The 10,000-nt window shown below is 34.6% G+C and overlaps 1 long non-coding RNA gene across 1 annotated transcript in view; it reads right to left on the reverse strand.

Annotated features, from left to right (window-relative positions):
* Positions 1-4,945: 4,945 nt before the first annotated feature.
* LOC115212834 overlaps positions 4,946-10,000 on the reverse strand; it is an 11,021-nt gene continuing 5,966 nt past the window's right edge. The window contains exon 3 of the long non-coding RNA XR_003881768.2: positions 4,946-5,080. This is a non-coding gene — a long non-coding RNA (uncharacterized LOC115212834). The remainder of the gene's footprint in view (positions 5,081-10,000) is intronic.

Below are 10,000 nucleotides of genomic sequence, written 5' to 3' on the forward strand. Positions count from 1 at the left end.
TATTAAATTCAGTAAAAGTATTGGTGTACATGTGTGTGCAAGTGTGTGTGAGTGTATATGTGTGTCTGTGTTTCAATTTGGTGTTAGATTCGCTCCAATGCATCCGATATTCTTCAATGCCCAGGGGAAAGTGTCAACGTCACATCTTACGTTTTCTGTTCTATCTTATAATCTATAGTTAAGATATCTTTACACATCAACACAACACTCTATATTTATTTCTCTCGCCCAATCTCTCTCTCTCTCTCTCTCTCTCTCTCTCTCACACACCACACACACACACACACACACATACACACACACATACGAACATATAGAGCCACTGACATTCTTTCTCACTTATATGGATACACACACGCGTGGGCATCTGAAAGTTCCGAATTTTTACAAAGTTAGAAAGAATGGATAGATGAGTACGTACATACATAAATATATACATACATATATATATACATATATACATACAAACATACATACATACAGGCATACGTACGTACGTACATACATGTTTATATATGTGTGTATATGTGTTTATGCATGGATCTTTGTACACGTACTATGTATGTATATAAGTATATATATACAAGCTCACGCAAACGTATAAACATATGCACATACATATACAGACACATACACACTCCCCCACTATGTCTCTCTCTCACACACACACTCGCACACACGCACGCATGCATATAAGAATCTATGTGTATGGCTATCCGAGCACATGCTAACATGAGCACACGTTTACGAAACTTATACAGCCATACGAACGATAGATTACACACTATAACAGGAATTTTGTGCTTAGAGTTAGCAATACCATATCTAAGAGATATCGATTCAAAACTTTTTTCAAAAATCTAATACTGTCAGCCAAGTTCGTGTACTACCTAAAGTTGATTCACGAATGGTATTTTAGAATTTCAAAGCAATTTAAAAAGTTAAACCAATTAGTGTTTGGCAAAGGTATCACAATTGAAAATTTGCGCCAGGGCGTAATGTTCTTTATATTGAGAACGTCTCAGAATTTAAAACCCCATATCAAAAGAAGAAAGTTTTTGCGCTTTTTGCCTTCTCAAAGACATCTAAGATTATTACTTGTAATGCTGACGGGTGCTTTGCTAAATTGCATGTTTTGTACTAAGAAAGCGCTTCCTTAAACTGAGCATGCCCCTTGTAGGTATGAAATTTAATAAAATCACGCGCAAAGCACGTAGGTGTGTATGTGCACGTGTGTGTGTGCGTGCATGTATGTGTGTATGCGTATCTATGTGTATGAGTGTATATATATATATATATATATATATATATATATATATATTATATATATGTATATATATATATATATATGTATATATATATATATATATTATATATATATATATATATATGTGTATATATGTATATATTATATATGTATATATATATATATATGTGTGTGTATATATATATATATATATATATATATATTCTTGCTCGCCTCAGCATACACACACATGTGTGTGCTTGTGTGTATTTTGTATATTATTTATGCATACTGGGTATATACAGAGGTGCATAAAGGCATATAGGTTGAAATATTTGTAGCCCTTTGTGTGTGAGTGGTGTGTGTATGTGCGTATGAGTGAGTGTATGTATGTGTGAGTGTATGAGTGAGTATGTGTTCATTATGTAAACAATGGAATGTATATACTTATATGAAAACTATATACACACTCATGATATTAATTAGATTCCTTAATCCTCATGCACACACACACACATACACACATTCACGCATTACTATATATATTGACACTAATACTGACTCATATCTGAGCAAAGAAACAAGGTTTTATTACTGGAAGCGCTTTCAAATCGACATTCGGTTGGTTGCTAGGAATCAGCGTCACCTGCATAGCAGCATGAAGGAAATTATAAACATATTTCCTTGTGGAAAGGTTTTGAAATGTGTGTGCACAGTCTACGTCTATAGATGTGTAGTCACAATGTAGCTATACCAAGAATGCTGCTTACTCTCGGTATATGTGTAGGAAAAACAAAAATCTGTAACGTGGATGTGTATTTATCGTGCGTTTCCACCGAAGTTGCTGCTTGCTTTTGTACCGAAATTTATATATGTTCATATTTCTTGAGTATAAGAAGTAGCTAGCAGAATCGTTAGCCCGACGGGAAAAAATCCTTTGTGGCATTTCTACTGTCTTAACATTCAGTGTTCAAATTCTGCGAAAGTCAACTTTGCTTTTCATCCTTTCAGGCTACGATAAAATATGTACCAGTTGAGCATTGGGGGGTCGATTTAATCGACTTACCCCCCTCTCCCGAGTTTGCTGGTCTTATGACAAAATATGAAAGTAATGTATCTTGTGTGCACAATTAGATGTACGACAACTATTGTATGAGTTAGAACTTCACATAGATTGCCATTATCCAACCAGCATCCCGTTCCACTGCTTGGAAGGCGTTGACCTGACAAAATCGTTAATTCGTCAGATAAAACGCCCAACGGTATTTCTTCCGGTTTTATGTTCTGAGTCCTTTATTTCTGGCTCTTTGAGTTCCAAATACAACTCATTTTTATCAGTTGAGTGGACTGGAGCAACGTGAAGTACAATGCCTTGTACACGACTTACCGCCAGGAATCGAACTAACAACATTACGATTGTGAGCGGTTACTCTAACCACTAAGTAAAGCGCCTTTTAGAGAGAATATATACACTTCGAAATCTTACTTTATGAGAGAGAAATATTTGTACCCACTATCTAAAGATTTGTGGTTATGATGTACGATGCTGTTTGATGCTGGTGCTCGGGTTACATATGTTGTAGTATATTCGAGACTGTTATTGCAGTTGTTTTACTTAAGATAAGCCCTAATCAAGCAGGCCTATACTCAAAAACTTAGCTGTTGGTCAGTAGCTATTACCATTCTGTAGTCAAGTATAATGTATGGTGAATTGCATTATAAAATGCCCTGGTCCCATGGTATCCATGAAACAGAATGCAACTCACTGAGCATCTGACAGATATATACAACACGTCAAATGAAAGCAACGAGGTTCTCGCGTTGCCTCGTTTCATATTCTCGCTGTTTTCAGATGTAATCATATTTACTGATTCACAAGACGAGTATTCCTCTCTTTCATTAAGTCAGCGAGCTGGCAGAATCATTAGCACGCCGGGGAAAATGCTTAGCGGTATGTTGTCTGCCGTTACGTACCGAGTTCAAATTCCGCCGAGGTCCACTTTGCCTTTCATCCTTTCGGATTCGATAAATTAAGTACCAGTTACGCACTTTGGTCGATATAATCGACTTAATCCCATTGTCTGTCCTTGCTTGTCCTCTCTGTGTTCAGCCACTTGTGGGTAGTAAAGAAATAGGTATTTCGTCTATCTTTATAGGGCGGCGAGCTGGCAGAAACGTTAGCACGGCGGGCGAAATGCTTATCAGCATTTCGTCTGCCGTTACGTTCTGAGTTAAAATTCCGCCGAGATCGACTTTGCTTTCATCCTTTCGGGTTCGATAAATTAAGTACCAGTTACGCACTGGTGTCGATATAATCGACTTAATCCGTTTGTCTGTCCTTGTTTGTCCCCTCTGTGTTTAGCCCCTTCTGGGTAGTAAAGAAATAGGTATTTCGTCTGATGCTACGTTCTGAGTTCAAATTCCGCCGAGGTCGACTTTGCCTTTCATCCTTTCGGTATCGATCAAATAGGTACCAGTTACACACTGGGGTCGATGTAATCGTCTTAATCCCTTTGTCTCCCCTTCTTTGTCCCCTCTATGTTTAGTCCCTTGTGGGCAATAAAGAAATAAGAAACGTTAGCACGCTAGGCGAAATGTTTAGCGGTATTTCGTCTATCTTTACGTTCTGAGTTCAAATTTCACCGAGGTCGACTCTGCTTTTAATTCTTTCGTGGTCGATAAATTAAGTATCAGTTGCAAACTGGAGTCGATCTAATCGACTGGCCCCTTACTCCAAAATTTCGGGCTTTGTACCTAGAGTAGAAAAGTATTCCTCTCCTTTACATTGCTGCAAGAATATGCTGTTGTGGGTAACCGATGTTCCTGCCCCTTATAGATGAAATTGCACTTTGTTTACAAATACGTAGAAATATTCTACACTTAGACACGTTAGCCTTGTCAAACAAAAACTACATTAACTATATTTACATCGAAAAGAGCTCAACACACGCACACACGCGCGTGTATATAGTTATATACATTGGAATTTCTGAAATTTCTTTAGCGTTTCAGTGAAATGTAAAACATTTATCGTTTACACTATTACAAATTTCATTTTCCATATTGTCAAAACGCTTTGAAATTTTGTGAGGAATATCTTGTTGAATGCATCTGTTCTCGTTCGATCACCGATGCAAAGCAATGTCGACTCTAGTAAGTACTTAGATGGGTGACTGCTTGGGAAACTTAGATGTTGTATAGATCCGACTGTCAACATGGAGGAATTTCAACTGTGTTTCGTGGTCTGCAACCACAACAGCTCCTTTATAGGATTCAGTTAGCTCCATACATCATCAGGAGGAACCACGTCCGGTTTCGGTCCCTACTCCTCTACCGATTTTGACGTGGCGGGGCCCCCACTTTCGGAGGTGTCTTCAGCTCTGGTGTTGGGTGCATATCTTCTTTCTTCTTCTTTCTTCTGTTCCTTGGCCTCTTCGATGTAGCATCGAGTGTCAGCGGGCGACTGACTGTCTTGTCAAATTTTTCCTATGTGTATGTGTGTGTGTGTGAGAGAGAGAGAGAAAGAGTGTGTGTGTGTGTGTGTGTGTGTGTGAGGACGGAAGTCATTGCTTCAGAATGGCGTCGATCTTCAGCTGCAATGAACAAATGCAACTCTTCCACAGAACGCACACAGCTACATTGGAATTGCACTGCACCTGATAAAGAATCAAAATCTGTTGTAAAATGAAACCAACATAATATTATGTAGTTATATTTTATTCACTTTCACAATTATAACAAGGTTCTCTTTGCCTTTTTTTTTATCCAACCACGGATCCTTTGCATGGACCATAATGAAGTGTTTTTACTGGCACTCCGTTCGCTGTCTTCCCCCTGCAGCGATAAGAAAAATACATTAATGATACATACATATATACATACAGACAGACACACACACACACATACGTTGAAGAGCGCAGGGTTACATAATCGGGCAGTTACCAAACATTCCGTTGAACACCAAGTGCAAAACCGATTACTAAGATCGGCCGTAATGGATATATAATACTGTACACTTCGTTTAACATATGTATGTGCATTCATATATGCACGTATATTTATATATATATATATATATATATATATATATATATATATATATATATATACGCGAGAAAGAAGCAACAAGAATGGATAGGTTTTTAGTACAATCGTTTCATACAAGGACAGGCTTTATTAAAAGTTGCAAAAATTGCAGCATATAAACGTGTCCCGTACTCAACAGCTAAAATACATGTGAGTTCTCTAGACATCTTAGTGGTTGAGGCTATACTCATGAAGTAATGTAGATAATTAAGTAACATAAACAGATTTCCAAAGTTCATTAAAGTTCTTTAAAGATGATGTACAGTCTTATCACAGAATTTTAAAAAAGTTTTAATAGCATCACAGAGAAGGTGACTTAATCCATAGTGTACATATGAATTTCCAGAGATATGAGGAGGGATTACATACTCACAGACGACAAATTTATCCATTGTTAATCACAACGAGGTGGGTCTCAATTCCTGTTTATTAGCATTACAGAGAGGGTGAATTAATCCTTTGTATAGATGCACAATTTCCAATGGTTTAGATGTAAATTTCCAGAGAAATGAAGAGGAATTTCATATTCACAGACGACAAATTATCAATGGTTGAACACAATGAGGTAGGTATCAATTCTTGCTATATGATTAGGTATTTGCCACATTATCACATTACTGCTATTTTCAAGAGACTGTAGCTATTTAACTTTTAAAGGCTGAAGGGCTTTCTAGAGAGGCAAGAACAGAAAGGGAAGGAAAGAGAGGAAAAGAGAGAAAATAAAGGAGGAGGGAGCAAAAAGGGGGGGGAGACTAAAAGAGAAGAAGAAAAGAAAAAAGAAAAAAAAGAAAAAAGAGAATAAGAAGAAGAAAAGAAAAAAAGAGAAAGAAAGAAAGAGGGAAAGAGGGAGAAAAGAAAAAAAAAAAAAGAGGTTCTAGTTATACAGAAGAATTAGTAGACGGCAGTCTGGTTTAATTTGCAGGCATCTAGGAACTAGAGGAGAATATTATTCCTTGACCAGTAACAGCTAATTTTTTGCTAACGTGACGCCGTTGACGCAGCTATGAATTTAAAGAGAATCTAAAGAGATAACAAGGTCAGGGGTATAGGGGTCAAAGGCTAAAATCAAAAGAAAATACATTAGGAAAATCTAAGTATAATCTTATCAAAAAGTCATTAAAATTTATTTATTTAATTTATTCATTTTACTGTCTTAAGGAGTTGCCGTTATTATTCATACATTGACGGACTACAGGTCAATCTTAGAAGATCATTTACAAGTGTTAGGGAATTGTCTATCATAATGAAGATAATCATACTATCATCGAGGGAGTAGCCTTATTTATTTAATTTAGAAATAGAATTATGGGGCTTTAGTAACTCATTTTATTTTATTAAAGTTATGCTACTTAAATTAGATTAAGTTAAGAATTAAAAATTAAAAATTAAAATTAAGATTTAAAATTGAGATTTAAAATTATGAATTTGAAATTAAATAAAGCCTCAATTAAGCAGCGTATAAGTACTATTCATTTCCCTGTTCTCAAAAAACTGATGCAGATATAAGGAAAAAGATAACTGTAGTGTGAGAACTCTTAGTTATTACTTAAAGCAGTGCTATACTAGTAAAAATCAAGTTATATCTATCTATCTATCTAGTTACGAATATTCTAATCATTTAAAATATTTTAAAGTCTTCAATTTAGCGTGGACACAAACTTGACCTAGTTCGATATGGTTATTCAATAAGTTTCTATGTTTTCTATGCTTTAGAATTTCATACGTCTCCATGGAGCATAGTTGGCAACCAACCCTGCTATTTTTATACGGAATTGCTCTCTTAACTATTTCCCAATAAGGTTATAATTATTGTTATTATTTTTGAGTTCCCAGATTTTGTTTGAAAGTGTGGTGGTACCAGCTTTATGACGTAATTTAAAAGACGAGATGTGATTTCTAACTCTGGCTAGAAAATTAATTGTACATCCAATGTAAAAATATTTGTTATTCTCCGTGGATATGGTACATTTATAGATTACGTTATTTTCCCCGCATAGACCAGTGCCGGGCATTTTGATTTTATTCTCACTTACACACAGGAGGAACAACTTCAGGTTTTGGATTATTCTTGGGTAGATGTCTTAGGTTCCTATTATTTTGATTATCATGAGTATAATTGTCCTTATTGTTATTAATATTTCTATAGTTGGTGCTGATATCTAAAGTATTGCTATTATTTATTGATCCTTCTGTTTTATCTTTTAGGTCTAAAGTCCTACCATGATTTCTTATATTATTGGTAATGTTACTATTATTGTTAGTCTTTTTTATCCGACTGCATATTGTTGTTATAGATATCACTGATATTTTCATTCTCCTTATTTTCTCCATTAGCCTTATTTCTATTATTTCTATTATTAACATTATTACTTCTATTAATATCGGTATTGTTATTATTACTATTAATGTTAATGTTATTAGTCATTCTGTGGTTACTAATTTCACCCATGTTTGATAGTTACTATTGCTGTTTTTATTGTTGGTAGTATTATTATAATTGCTATTGGTATTCATGCTGATATTATTATTTTTATTTCTATCTTTCCTGGCTAGTTTAATGTTGTTATTATTAATCTTACTATTAAAGTGGACATATTTGGGAGGGTTGAATAAGAAATCCTAACTGTTTTCCTAGAAATAATTCTATGATATCTATGAGAGATTGGGAATTTTTTTTCCAGAATTACTTTACTTTGAATTTGTTCTGTATATCCGATTGTATCGCACAGTTTGAAAGGAATATTCAGCCATATTATATCTTTTTATTAAATTTAGGGTTCGTAGAATTATTACTATTCATCTCACCAGAGTTTTGTATTATTACCATTATTTTTATTTTATTTGTGTGCATCTTTGGTTTATCTACTTCGATATTATCCGAGTTACCTATGTTTTGGTCAATGCTTCTATTTGAATTGTTGGGCCTGTACGTTAGATTAGCGTTTACCGTTAATTTAATTCTACTTTTATTTCGGGCTTGGTCTGTATTACTGCTACCTCTTACTGATACTGATAACTTCTTTATTAGGAATACGTAAGTTCTCCTTATCAACGAATGTAATCTTTGGTTGTATCCAGCCTTAGTTAACGCCGCATTATAATGCTCAGATGGGAGTTAAATATATCCTTATTGGATGATAATTTTGAAATTCTTAATGAAATATTTCTTACTAAAGATTCAATTATATTTGGGGGATGATTTGATAATTTATTTACGTAATTCGTGATTTTCGCCTTCCTTTCTAAATGGGTAATGTAGCTTGGAGTTAAGGTCTAGCGTAATATCTAGGAAGTTAACTATTTTAGTGCCAGGTTCATACGTTATGCTGAGGTTGAAATCCTTAAAGAACTTATTAATTTTTCTTTGTAATCATTTCTATAATAGATTTATTATTACTAGGGATAACAAACAGAGCATCATCCCTATATAGACCCCCCTGTATTTCTGGGATATCCTTGCTTATGCATTTTAATAGATATGCGCTACTAGGTTGGTTACCTCAGCCGAATCACTGGAACCCATTGGTATAATCAATAATTAGGTGTATCTGCTCTAGTCCATAATTTATCTTCAAATTCTATAAATGTCTTCCTAGCTAGTAGCACAATATTGATTTCTTCTCTAGATATGAGGGAGCGATTCATGGCAAATATTAGTGATTTGTTGAGCAAGATAGGGGAAATACTAGAGTAATAACTATTAATATCGAACTGAATAAAGGACAGACTACTAGTATTAGTTAGAGAGTTAAACCATCTACACCATTGGAAATTGTGCATCTATACAAAGGATTAATTCACCCTCTCTGTAATGCTAATAAACAGGAATTGAGACCCACCTCGTTGTGATTAACAATGGATAAATTTGTCGTCTGTGAGTATGTAATCCCTCCCTCATATCTCTGGAAATTCATATGTAAACTATGGATTAAGTCACCTTCTCTGTGATGCTATTAAAACTTTTTTAAAATTCTGTGATAAGACTGTACATCATCTTTAAAGAACTTAATGAACTTTGGAATCTGTTTATGTTACTTTATCTACATTACTTATGAGTATAGCCTCAACCACTAAGATGTCTAGAGAACTCACATGTATTTTAGCTGTTGAACGGGACACGTTTATATGCTGCATTTTTGCAACTTTTAATAAAGCCTGTCCTTGTATGAAACGATTGTACTAAAAACCTATCCATTCTTGTGCTTCTTTCTCGCTTATAATCACCCCACATTACTGTATTGTTAAAACCGTATAGTTTTTTGGTGCATCTAAGTTAGGTACCATATTCAAGTAAATTCATTTAAATTGACTTGAATCTTTATTGCTTTTGGTATATTATATATATATATAATATGATATATATAACAAATGAAAAGCAGATGGAATATATGAGCATATATTATTAATCACAACAATTGTTTCGACACATCTAGCATCGACTCCTCTGTGTGGGAACACAAAAAATGGTTCAGGAGTATCCAGTGATGCAGACGTATCTCGTCGTATGATAAATAAATAAAAACTCGTTAAAATAACTGTTCTATAATGCAACTTACCGTTGCTAGATATGTCGAAACAATTGTTGTGATTAATAGTATAGTTTCGTATGTTCCATCTTCTGTCTTTCATTTGTTATATATATATATATATATATATATATATATATAT

The sequence above is a fragment of the Octopus sinensis genome, linkage group LG1, assembly GCF_006345805.1.
Source record: "Octopus sinensis linkage group LG1, ASM634580v1, whole genome shotgun sequence".
Taxonomy (NCBI): Eukaryota; Metazoa; Mollusca; class Cephalopoda; order Octopoda; family Octopodidae; genus Octopus; species Octopus sinensis.